This window comes from Falco naumanni, chromosome 1 (assembly GCF_017639655.2).
Source record: "Falco naumanni isolate bFalNau1 chromosome 1, bFalNau1.pat, whole genome shotgun sequence".
In the NCBI taxonomy this organism is placed as follows: Eukaryota; Metazoa; Chordata; class Aves; order Falconiformes; family Falconidae; genus Falco; species Falco naumanni.
In genome coordinates, this window is record NC_054054.1 from 45,394,026 (window position 1) to 45,408,042 (window position 14,017).

General features: G+C 39.9%; 1 protein-coding gene across 4 annotated transcripts in view; it reads right to left on the reverse strand.

Annotated features, from left to right (window-relative positions):
* Window positions 1-14,017, reverse strand: part of CTBP1 (C-terminal binding protein 1) — a 251,666-nt gene that overhangs the window by 133,716 nt on the left and 103,933 nt on the right. The gene's annotated exons all lie outside the window — the stretch shown is intronic.

Below are 14,017 nucleotides of genomic sequence, written 5' to 3' on the forward strand. Positions count from 1 at the left end.
TGAATTAAAAAAAAAACCAAAACACCTAGAACTGTTTTCACCCCGCGTTGTAAAGAAAGCATCCACATCTGAACGAAGTTATTTTCCACCCACGTAGCAATTCCACCTATAATAAAAGGTCACGTACTACCCCACTTTACAAACACAAAAGAAACCTCCAGCTGAATGGGGTCTCCACTGAGGGGAACAGATGGGCCAAGCGTATAACATAGCACTGCTGTATTGACTGGTGATGGAACCGAAATCGCATCGCCATGGCAACTCCTTTACTGCCTCCTCCCTCAAGACAACAAGAAATAGCTCATGAGAGGTATTTTAGGAAATCCATAAAAAGAGAAAAATTGTGTTTCTTGCGTTCCAATTATTTAAAACATACCTACAAAAGGCTCTTTCAGGAAAAGAGTGGATGGCATTTGATTCCAGAGTGAAAAATAATCTTTGCCTGTGCCGTAAAGACTTGCAATGAATGCCGAGTATCGATCATCCTTCTAAAATGTTAACTGCAAACTTTACGGTGATTCCACTAAAAATACTAACACTGATTTCCTGATGTATCTGCCTGGGTTTTTCATTCTCCTAATTAGATATAGAGAGCTGTCTGAAGCAAGGTCTAACAAAAACCTGCCTATTCCTTCTCTGCAAATGATCTGAACTTATCCAGAGGTTACCTGCAACGCTCATGTCATTTATTGTATCACTATTGCATTTAATCAATACAAATGCCCAGGACTGCTTTTACTTTGCAAAAATCCCTTAGAAACAGAAAGGCAATAAGACTGCACCGTAAACAAGACCAAACTCCGCAGCACAAAGGAGGGAACGGAAAGCGGGTGCGTGCCAGCAAACTCCAACTTCTTTAAAGCAGGATATCCCCAAGCTTTTAAAAAATAATAAACACCTCATTCTCAAAATACAGTTCTCTGAAGTGCCTGTTTCCTTCCAATTGAAATTAATTGGGTTTTAATTCTCAGTAGAAGATTCCATCTCTAATTTCAGACTTGTTTACAGCGATATATGTCATACAGACATCAAAACTGCGATAGACATTATTTACAAAAGGATAGATGATCTCTGAATGCAAACTGCTTATAAAAGAATCCTAGTGAAATTCTTGCAGAAAGCTTAAGAAACTAATAAACATATTTGATTTTTATAGCATTACCTCAAAACACCAGGAACATAACCCAAAGCAGTTCCAGCTGTTTCATGTATACTTGAATAATTTTGGAAACTTTCATTTCTGATGCACCCCTGAAGGGCCCCACTTACATTGTAAATGTTTTTGTTTTGGTTGGCAGAAGCCCCTGTACAATCTCTGATTTAATATCAGCTTTAAAGCAATAATAAAAATAATAATCTCACTTGCATGCCAAACCACCCATACTGCTACGGACCCCAGGGGAGGGACCGGCTGTGGGAATCCAGCTCATCAGTCCCCATCGTGTTTTCTTAACTCTCTGCAAATTTGAAGATGCCGTAACAGAGCTTTCCTCGCCCCGATCCCTGGGCAGCTGAATTCAGTCGCTTTCCGTAATTAAGCAGTCCCAGCCCTAGCACAGCAGGCTGCATTCAGCTGTTGCAATTCAGGGTAAGAACAGCCAAAGTACACATGATTTCTGAAGATTAAGGATTTTCGGGGAATGGTCTCAAAGCTTCCCGAAGTTAGGTGCAGCAGGCAACAGAAACACAACGCATGTTGCCTGGCCACTCATTTTTTTCTTGTCATATTCTGTAAACTTTTACCCACCACATGTAGGACGTATGTGGTTTCTGCTTGTGTCTTTTTTCTTAAGGCATTATTGCTTTCTCCTTCAAAAAAAAGTCAGAAAATGGCAAAAGATCTCCCCGCAGCCCTCCTCTCCCGCTTGCCACTGCACAGCTCACCCTCACTCACCTTTTCTGTTTCCATTTTACAACACACACTCCATGTTAAAGCATTTCCACTCCTTTCCATGCAGAACGCCCTGGATGATGCTCCTGTAACTGACAGCTCCTGCCCAGGGAGCTGCGGATGCTGGGACCTTTGCTTTCTGCTGCTCAGAGACACCTGGCTCCACCCCCAAACTCTTGCACGCTCATCCCATTGCTCTCAGCTGTGTTAGTCATCCTCTGCACACCCACTGATAAACTGAGGGTTTATTCGTGGGGTTAAAAACAACCACTTTATATCTAGCTTGAACTTGTCTAGCTTATGATACCTTGAACTTTTATTTTTTCCTCTTGGAGAATCAAAGTACCTCTCTTCTGCCTCAGATAACAGGTTTCCCAGGCCTTGAAATTATTCTTCAGCATCTTCCCCAAAACTTTTCCCACCTGATGGAAGGACGACCCACCTGCCTCAGCCCTGCTCAGTCCCACTGCAGAAGCAATTCCCTGTGCCTGAACAGAAGCAATACCTACCTCACTTTGGCCAGAGCTCTGTAAAGCAAGCTGTGGAAACTCACACTCATCTGCCAACTCATCCTAATTCGGAGTCACTGCTTATTGAGACAACCCACCGCTGTGTGACGTGTACCTTTTACTTCTGCGCATCAGACTTCATCTTTCAATGTATTAAATCATAAATTAACCCCATTAAACCAGGTGATCCAGAGCCATCCGTGCCTATGACGACTCCTCTTCAGTAACTGCCATCATTGTCTCAACTACAAACATAATCAAAGATGTTTTTACAGGTTTTTTCCGTACCATGGACAAAAATGGCTATAAGGATTAAGACAAAAAATTATTCTCTACGGGACTCCAGCACGAACTCCCCATTTTTAATCCACTTAATCTTTACCATGTTCATTTTGTATCATTCTAGTTTCCTAATTAAAATGTTGCATGGCATCAAGTCAAATGTCGTAGAGAAACCTACATTGTTAAATCAACACTATTATCCTCATTAAAAATAATCCTACAAAAAGACCCTGCAGTTTGATAATTTATACACTACGAATCTGTGTAGACTACTGTTAAATTTATTTTTAGTTTCAACCCGCACCATTATTTTTTTAACATGTGGCAAGCAAACAAGTAGTAGAGGCGAAAAAAAAAGTTGTAATCAGCAGAAAGTAATTCACACGACAGACAAAAATTACTCAAAAGCTTTTGAAGCTAAATCTGAGAGTTAAACTGTGCACCACTGAAAACAGGTGTCAGAGTTGCAGCTGTAACATCATTTTAAGGCCATCTACCACAACCAGTGACTTCCTTGATGCACCATTCATGCTCCTGCAGCTAAACCAGTTGTTCCAAACAGAAGGAAGACTCCTCATCTTCAAGAAATATCTTTTGGCCTCTTTATTACCCAGATACCACCTCACTAATAAAAAAAAACAAAAACAAAAAACCAACAAGGGAGTTTGGACTTAGTGGAGGAAGAGAAAGGCACAATTATATTCACACAGCTTCAGTGACATAAAGATATCAGTACATTAGAAAACTTGTCATTATATCATACTGTGTAAATAGAAAACATAATTAATAAGGACAGGCACATTAATTTTGGTTCCTTTCAAAACCTGAAGGCACAGGGAGGAGAAGGGGGAATGACAATATTTGGCAATAGGAAGAAAAACAGTTGCGAATGAGACATTTTTCAACCCCCTTAACCAGCTCTAGTAACAACTGAGAATAAAAATAAACTTATAAACACTTCTGTGTCCTTTAGAGTGCTCAATTTAAACAGCATATTTAATCTAAGTCATATGTAACATTGTAACAGTGCTCTTTTTGCCCTCAATATGAATTAAGAATATTAAATATGTATGTGAAATGGTAGCCCATGCTGGAATGTCTCCAGAATGAAATTCTTGATACGAGTTTTTTTCCTCTCTTTTTCTTTTTTTTTTCCCCATTTCTTTTTTTTTTACTGCAAGCTGCAAAGATATTGAAAACTAGGTCAAGCTCACAAAACCCAACAAAAGTAAAAGGATCTGCAATTTCTTGGATTAGTTGTTTTTTTTTTTTTTTCAAGTATCTTCCTTTAAAATTTACCATAAAAAGATTTTCCATATCCTTCATGAAAAGGACAGACACAGATATGGATTCCTCTACCTCCCTGGAAACAAGCACACACAAAATTAAGGTAACTACTAAAACACAGCATTCTTCCTATCCTTGGTAGGCATTACTGCTCTGAAATTACATCTACTATCAAGTCAAGTCATTCAAACTCTAGGCCCTCCAGAGACTAACCCACTGTGCAAAAGATACAGAATTTTGAAGAAATTAAGAGACCAAGTACCCAGGTTTTAGCAATAAATGTGTATAAAAATAAATGTGAGTCTCTGGTCTGACACGCGTATGACTAAAGGGACATACACAGCAACCTTAAATTGCCAGCAACTGCCTCTATTTGCATTTTATCACTTCCTAAATTCTAACAGATGCCAAAGTCAACTTCTAATTATTTTTTTTCGGTCTTCCCCTCTGCTTTCTGTCCCACATGCCCCTGATGCTCCAAGAGACCCTACCCATTTTCCGCACCCAAGAGGCAAATCATCCAGCCACACACTGTTGTACAGATGATGGGACACATCTTCTGCCAGCAAGATTGAGGCACAAACCCTCACTAGCCACTCTTCCCTCCGTCCTGCTTCATACACTGGGTAGACAATGCAGTGCTTCCCAACCATGCCATGGACCTCCCCCCTTGTTAAAAGACATGTTTTTCATCTTTCTGCATAGTGTTCATCATCATTTTTGCAAAAACCTGCTTGCCATCAGATTGGCATCAGTGGCTCGCAGATTCCCTGCATTACAACCTTCAGTGGAAAAGTGATTTAGCTACCTAAAAATGCATTTAACAAGTATAAATTCAAATTTCAAATTCCATCTCTCTGAAAAAATGCTACACCCAGGTAAAAAAAAACAAAACAAAATCATACCGGCTGGGTTGCTGCAACGCTTGAAAAACACCAACTGCTAGAGCTGTGGAAGTGAAGAGGTGGGACGCTCGAGAGAGGGACTGACAGCACCAAGAAGATGCAAAACCTGACAAGGAGCATACCTGTAATCCCCCCAAAACTAACTCCAGCCTCTGCAGTAGATATTGTAAGGATCTCATACAATGAGGGCACGCAGCTAAGGAAATACAGTATCAGATTTATGGAGCCCGAGCAGAGCAACCTCTGTGGTGGACCTAGTTTTCAGTCAATTCTATGATAAATGAACAAAAGATGACCACTGGTTATGTTGGTAATGGGGCAAAGTAAGTATTAGTAGTGATTAATAAATAAATAAATACTGGTCTACTAAACATTCTTGAACACCCAGGAATGGCATTAGATCCACACACCACCAGTGACAACCAGAGGAACAGCAACTGCCAAAGGATTACGAAAAAAAAAACCCTTTGCATAAAATCTTCTAATGACTTCAGTTGGAAAGAGCACAGGAGATCATCTCGTCCAACCCAATCATCTTCTCAAAACAGGGCTCCAAAATGCAATTAGCTTACCGCTCTTTACTGACGATTTGTGGTCAGGAAGCCCAGGCAATGCCATGAAGCTATAGTACCACTGGTGACAGACAGACGCTGCAACACAAATCACTAGAAGACCAAATCTAAGTTGTGGTCAAGGTTTATTAACAGCTAGTGATCAAAACAGCCAAGAGATGTAAAGCCATTTACAATGCTTAAATAAATCAGCATGGATTAGTGCCTCATTAGCACAGTAGGTTTTATCAACAGGATGAACCTTCCCTGAGGCACCTGGGAAGTGCTGGGGTTAGGCAGGATGAAGATGGTACGAAATTGCTGACAGACCATCAAGTGATCTAATTGGATCAAGACAAAAACAGAATTGTAAAAAGACCTAATAAATGAAATTAGGACCTGGGCAAAAAATGCTGGATTCCTCTATAGGGCTTGACATCCTCCCCCCCAAAAAAATTAACCAGTACTGTAACAAAGCTAACTGAAGAAAACGTGTATTGACTTAATGGTAGATGTCTTGAGCTGTGTATTTCTGGTGTTAAAAAAGGTGGAATGGTACCATGGAGAGCCTGTATCTGTTCTTTTCTCTCGCCTGGTCTACTAAGAGTTAAAATGAAAATCAAAATTCATTTTTCCTAAGGCAGCAGGGGATCAGCAATGCCGAAGCTGCTGGATGAGTGCAAAGGGTTAGCACTGGACCAGGTGGGAAGGAAGTCAACTGGAGTTTCCAAATTTAAACAGTAACTTCGGAAGAGTGGATCTACATCCAAGAAAGTGCTCAATAAACTGGGTTCAAAGGCTCCTGTGAGATTGTTTCCACCATGAGCAGGTGGGAATTTGGTGCATCAGTCTGCTCCTGCAGCCTGATGGACCAGCAGCAGGAGACTCCTACCACCACCAGCCAAAAAGCCTTTCGTATTAGGACAACCTTCTGTCAGACCCTTTTGTGACAATGACAGATAATCACGCTAAATTATGAATAAAAGAGGCAATGACTTCTTTCTGGAAAACCACCAAAACTGAGGGGAAAAGGCTCATGAAAATATTTCTAATACATCTCTGAAAAATTATTTGTCTACAGCTTATCAGTGAACACTTCTTGCATTTGTTATCCTGACTTAATTTATATATATGTAAAACCAATTGATATAATATAAATTTACATAAAGCCAATATTTAATTAGAAAGACACAGAGCCAAATTAAAAGGGAACAACATGTAAGATTTAAAACACAGCTGCTATTCCCTTGCCTCTTGTAGGGGTTTTCATGACTCATGAGGGAAGTATAAAGAATTCCCCATCGTTTATTCACCAAAATATATTGCTGATAAACTGCAGCAACTTTCCAAAGCATTTTCACAACTCCTCCAGTCACTAGGAGCTTTAACTAATATCCCCTCTCACTGCATCCCGGTTTGCTTGAAAAAAATTACATTGCAGTTACGCAACGCTTCTTTAAGCCATGGAAACCCAGGCAAAATTTTGTTTGTTGCTCTCTGAATCCCCATATAACATGATGACGTTCAGATACTTCCTCACAACCAGCCCCACAATTGACAAGCCCCCTCCACTTTAGAAATATATAGGGCAAGATATTTATTGCAACGCATCCAAAGTTTCTCGACTGTTGAGCCAGTATCTGCTTCCCATAGTCCTGCTGAACATTTACGTAAGACGGCTGCTTTTAATCTTTATATATTTGCTTTAGACATGCCCTGACAACCACCTAGAAAAGTGGCATTTTCCTGATAAAATGAATCATTTGCCTTCTACCACCAAGTTGCAGATCTTTGTTACCAAAATAGAAAGGCTAGAACATGCCCTAGGAAGTCTCTTTCTCTGCTTTGAAATCATAGTGAGCAGATATACTCTATTTGAAAATCCTGTGATTAAAAAAAAAAAAAAATTATATAAAAAAAAAGTGGCAGGATTTCCAGAAGCATGGGCTTATAATGGGAACAACATATTGTGACGAGTGGATTGCAAGTCAAGGAAAAATACAGCATGGAATTGTACAATTCCTTTCTAAGTCAAAGTTCTGACACCATGTTCTGCTGAGAAAACGTTTTTGTCCCTCAGATTTAATGATGAATTTCAAGTGACTTTTCTTGGTTGGAGGAATGGAACAGAAAGAAAACCAAAACACTGTCCTGACGTGTTAGCATTAAACATCTCCTTATCTCCTTTAAGAAATAAACTTCATCTCTCTTATTGTTACATAAAGTTCTATTTTCAGCTTGAACGGGTCGTTGGGGGTGTGTGCAAAAAAGAAAACAACCACAATCATTCGCAAACAACGAATCTGTTAGAGGTCTGAAAACATAAAGAAAAATTATTTTTAAGGAAGAACAGGCTTCGAGTTCTAGCCCTATATTCCAGTTTCTACCATCTTTCTTTGGTAGTCAAGGCTAAGTGGTCTCACCCTCCTCAAACTCCTCATTAACCACTTCTGGTTTTTTCAGCCTTGACCTTCCCAAGGCTATCCCTTCCTACTTCTATTTTATTTCCGACAACCCTCCCTTCCCAGAAATGAGTCCTCCTCTTCCAACATCAACTGAGGCTCAGATGTTATGTCCTGCTTTTTCCTCTATCCATTCTGATCTGAGCAAATTCCATCATCTTCATGCTGACAGCTCAAACTCTGTGTTTCTCCAAGATGAAACTAATTTTAAATTTTGCGGAGGTACAGAATGTGCATTCAATAAGATCACAGTAGAACTATCACTTCACTCTCTATCCTCCCCTGAGACTTCAGCAGCCTCCAATTACTCCGCTCAGCGGATAATGCCATCAGGCCATTGCTTCACAGCAAAGCATCATCAGAAATTTGTCCCCCAGTCTTCCTGGGCCTTTTTGGCTAGATGTAAGTTGTGCTACTGCTACTTTGCAAATTTAAAAACTGATGAGGAACAAAATTCTTTCTTATGACCTTGAAGTCACGTACTACACGTTTTCCCAGTGGCCTCTATGAGAACCACGTTCCCCCATCAAGCCTCTGCCAAACACTGCTACTTGGCTATTTTCTTCCCTTTCTCTTTTCATCATCTCTCCCTTTAAGCCCTTCCATTTCACTAGTTTTAGTGACTCAGGCACAACTCAAGATTTTTTTTCCCCATTGCACGCAAAACATGTAATTGGAGTTACTCACCTACATTTTCTGCGTACTAAGGATCCACAAGGAACCATTTACTGGCTTGCTGTATTTGCCCTCAAGCTTTTTGGTTTTTATAGACAGCATTATGTCTAAATATGTAATCTTTTTTCCTCTTAACAAAAAAACCCATGCCAATGTCTCTTCATTATAATACCACCAATCATTATTATTAGTCTACGGCATATATGTCCATCATGTGACAAATGCACTTCTGGGTCTTCTCCTTCTGAAAAACCATTTGCTTTAGCATCGTTTCCTACTCCTAGCCTATTTCATCTGCAAGTTGAAATACAGAGTGACCTCTCCATATGGCACTTTCAACATATGGAAAAAAATACAGATGCACAAATGTTTTGCATAAACCAGAGAGAAACTGAAAAGCATCCTTCGGCTCCAATTTATCTCCTTTGTACTGATACCACAATTTAGAAAAATTAAAATGTTCTGAAGTTTGTCTTTGATAACTAATGTTTCTAAAGCACTTTTCAGATGTTATTTTTGAAAGAATGGACTATATAGGTCTTCAGTAGTAAGCAAGAAGGTCTTTTGTGAAGGAAAATACCGGTTACTGATGCCTATCAGACAATCAAATGTGCCCCTGTGCGGGCATGTACACTTGTTGTCTGAACAGACCTGCTGATGACTGAGCCACTGCTTTCAAAGAAATTAATTTTTGCCTTCAAAATCCTTCAGAAAGTTGGGAGGCTTTTTTAACAATAATCCCAAAATATTCCAAAACACATCAATAAAGATCTCAAACTGTTTAACGAAAATATATCATCACATGGGTATAGCCACAGAGTGAATTGTCTTTTTTATTTTCCATGAAAAGGACAAAGGTTCAATCCCATAACATTAGACCCATATGGAGAAGTGGCAGGATGAAGTTTACTAATATGTCCTAAAATGTGAAAGCCAGACTTGATCTAAAAAAAAAAAAAATCCCAGCCCCTCAGACTCTTCTACCTGATCCTCTGCATTCAACAGCTTAAAGCAAGAGATGCAAGTAGCCAGCTACTCTGCACTGTTAGCACCCACAGGCAGAGTTACAGATCTAAAAGCATGAATTTACTGTTTTCCTGGAGGCAACCAAAACATCATGTTCCCAAGGTGTCGCCCTCCCGCTCTGCATCAGGGAATGGCCATCTCATACACTGCCTTTCCTCCGCAAGCACAATGTCCACACCAACAATCCACTTCCAGCAAGGGATGCAGTTCGGTGGTCTCCGAACAGCCAGCCCCGAAAGGTCCCAGCTGCACGAAGTAAATCTTTATGAGCCTCTGCTGCAGTAACCAGGACATGCTGCTCTCACCGACCAAATTCTCAAGGTGGCCAAGTTGGATGTGTCATGGGGATGTAAAAAGCTCCTGCTCAGGCATTTCCTTTTCAACAAGATAAATGCTTTTCTTGCGGTATGTTCTCCAGCTGAAAAAAAAAAACCAAAAAGGCACTGGTGGTACCACAAGCAGGTGATGTCGGGGGCATAGGATCCAAGCACAGAGGCTGTTGGGATATTAATCCAATAGGCTCCACCTGATTAAGAGAAGAAGCATGCCAGAACTCAAAGAACGGTGGGGACTTCAGCAGCATTCGAAAACATGGCACTATTCCCTGACCATGATGCAGTACAGCTGTTCCACAGTAACCTTGCTCCATCAGGAAAAGAAGAGCAAAAGCAAGTAAAATTTAAGCTTCACAGAAAGCCGATTCAAACAAAGCAAGTAGTGTGTCCTTCCATCGTCTATGACAGCAATGTCACTATATGGTTTATAGCTCACTTTTTTGGAAGAAGCTCTTCTGCAGTGGCATCCTCAAGCTGTAACTTGCCGCATGTGTTACCTCCCTCTCCTTATCTTCAGATGTTAAAATTGAGTTAATCTCTCAGCAGACATGCACAGATCGCTGTCCTTGTGACATGTGCACTACATCCCACACAAGCCTCACTGATGCTACGTGACAAGCAACCGGAGGAAACAAAGCACTGCAGAATAATAAAAAGTGGAGGCACATGTGGGCCAGAAGAAATACGCCTTACTAAAAACTCAGAATCACTGACATAAAATACTATGTCCCATTTTCTAACGTCCCTCGTCAGGGTACTTGAGTAGTTGTTTCGCCATGATCCGGTTCAAAGGGTTGATCCACCCTTTCCCCAACTGCTCCCACAAATACATACTGTCCCATACTAAATTCGGTAAGTCTCGATGTGCCACACTTCACCATCTGCTCTATTTCCACTTTAATCCAGCTCCCACCTGGCTGGCACAGCCCAACGTCTTGTGGCAGAAGGTGGGCACGGCAACCTGGGGCTCAGCTGGGAGCTTCCCGTTGAGAAACTGCCAACAGTTCCTTGAATCCACCCTTCTTACTATGCTCTCCCATACCCACAGCAACTGTGAAATCGCTATCAATTATGCCCTTTCACCTGACCCACTTATCTTAAAATAGCAGTATCTGGGACGGGCTAAAAGCAGGGGAAAAAAGAGGAGGGAAGCTGCATGTTTTGCTTCCTGGATAACTCCTCTTAGGAAAGCCAACTCTGTTCTGATTTTCTCCACTATTTTTTCCTCTTTCTTTCCTTTCTTCTTCAACTTCTCTTCTGTATCTTCCTTTTGTTTCTCTCTGCAAGAAGAGGAATTAGGTTAGGAAAAAGGAACGATGGAGAATGCTGATCTAAATTGCTTCACATCTTCAAAAATGTGGAGAGAAAATGATGGGGCGTGGGAAGGGAATGGAGCCCTGTGGGTTTTCTTTTCCAAAGATGACTTTCTTTTTCCTTCTGGCTCGTGACTGAAGGAGATATGAGAGAATAAGAACTGCTGGAGATTTTGGCAAATATTGAGAAAGGAGAAACATGCAACTACAATTATTTGAAGAGTAAGAAGAAAATACGGGAAAATAAAAAAAAAAAACCACAAATATAGACTATGGTCTCTTTCCAGAGGAAAAAGGCTTTATTCAGTCTCAATCAAATGTGTTTATTTTTCATATTAATTCAAGTGTGATATAAAATTCACCAGTACCTATGTCAAATACAGTAGTGCATACCAGTTTAGATGCATCAGAAAACGTTCTTTCATTGTAAGAGGAAATACACGTCATTCTGTTCCCTGAAGGATGACAAGGAACCAGAAAAATGACCTTAATATAGTGAGTAACAATGTTAAAATGTTCTTGTCTACAGATTCTGAGGAACCATGATGCACTTCTTGTTTACACTGATTTTTGCAAGGGCAATATTACAGATTAAAACTGACCCTGGCATTCTGCTGCTGGAACAAGGTTAACTTCTAGTTCAGAAGAAAGGACCCTCATAATAAAAACAGGCTACACAAACACGCCTGGGATCTGAAACACAGGTTTTGTTCCCACAGCACATGAGCCATTTTCCAGGTACCCAAGCAGAAGGCACCATGCTAGAGCTGCCAACAGAGATGCTCATTTCTCTCTAAAATAGCTAGCAAGTCTTTCCTTGTCACCCTTGCGAAAAGCAACATGGGAATGAGAGCTGTTAACCTACTGACACTGAACCAAGTACAGAAAGTGGGTATTTATTTAAACATAAGCTGTTCTTGGGGCATCATTTTGTGATTTTTGTCTTCTTATGCATGACCTTCAGGAAGGGACATGTTCAAAACCTCAGTCACTGTTCGTTTGCAGAGGTAATACCATTCATGCAATAAACCTAGCACAAGCACCTGATGCTTTGCCCTCACCAACCAAATGCATCAGTGAAAGCATTTTCTATTTGGTTTTAACTCATTTAAATTAGAGATACCTTTCACTGAGATAAAAGTTTTCCAGAGGAACAAGGTTTGCACTTACTGACATTTTCGGGAAGACACAAGCAATGATACAAGATAACTACCATTTCTGCCTCCTGACAGGCTTGTTGGAGTATTTTAAAACAGCTTTCTAAAATAAACCAACTTTTTTTCCTGCACAGATTTGCCATCAGGGAACCAAATTCTATCCTTATAAGGTTACAACAAAACAAAGGTCCTGAAAAGAAGTACAAAACTGAATCCATTTTTTAACTCAAGGAACAGGGATACTAAGATGCAATGAAGTGTAAGATCAGTTTCTTCAGAATTAGCAATAGTCAGATGATTAATAAAATAATCTTCCCAATGATCACGCTCTTGTCCTCCACCCCAAATCAGTCCTTTCCATCTAGTAAGATCTTAAGCTATCAGAGCTACAAAGCTAAAGCAGAGATTTTATAGCTACAGGCAGTAATCTGGCTTTATAGCTACAGGCAGTAATCTGGCTTTATGCACCGAAATATTTTTATACACACAGACATGGTTACTTTTACCATTAAAGAATTCAAACTTCTATGCCAAGGCAGAAATTACTTAAACAACTTGGGCTACAAGCACCGATATCAGATCTGTATTAAAACCACAATATACACAAAAAGAACGGAAAAAACCTTCGTGTTAAGCATTGGAGAAAGATCTTAAGAACAATGGACTCTAGAACATTTCACAAGAATCTAAAATAATGTCTGTGCTAAGCTAACACTGAAATCTGACTATTGGAAAAGAAATCATTAGGATTAATGTTCTAGTTCTCTTCAAAGCAGGACAAAACGCAGGGGGGAAATTTTGAAAAGCCAAGGTTTTCTTTTCAATTTTATCAAATTTTTGCTGTGGAACTTATTCTATTCTTTGGAGCAAATTTCTCCGAAGCTGAGCTGAACTTCACCCAAGGTGAACTGCAACACCAAACCTAGGCCATTTCCTTCAGTTTCTTTTTATAAAAAGAAAATCTTACCAAAATACAAAGAAACAAAGGATGCTGCTATGGCGGCTCATATAAGCATGTTACGTTTCTGATGTCTGCAGTATTCAAAGTCTGTGTAAGTAAACTTTAAAGGATATTGAGAGAAGAAGTTATTTTCATCCTCTTTTTCATTATCCGACACTCCAAGTTGAATCGTATAAAAGATTTAACTGTACTACATACAAAAGCAGCGGCACACCAGTGAGCACTTCATTAATTAAAAGCCAGAAAAGGAAGTTTGCTAAACGAAGCAAATGTTCTTATCACTCCTATCTATATTCATTAAAACTGACAGGAAACCAAATATCACCATCTGTCTACTTGCAATAAAGACACTAAAAACAGCTCCAGGGTAGAAGAATAATATAAAGTATAAAACTGTTTTTCAAGTTTCAGTTTTAAATGGACAGGAGAGAAACTGATGTCAGATGGGGGAGAATAAAGGATGACAAGGAGCTGGTACATGAGACTGGAAAAAAATGACATGTTTTAGAATATGAACTGAAGCCTCTTTGAAATCTCACGAAACAAACGACAAACCCAAGTTTGCTCCCTATTTCTTATTCAGATCAATGGGTCTGCAAAAAGCCAAGTTTTGCAGTGGCAGCTCGTTTGCCTAGTTTGAAATAACTGCTACCCACAACATTT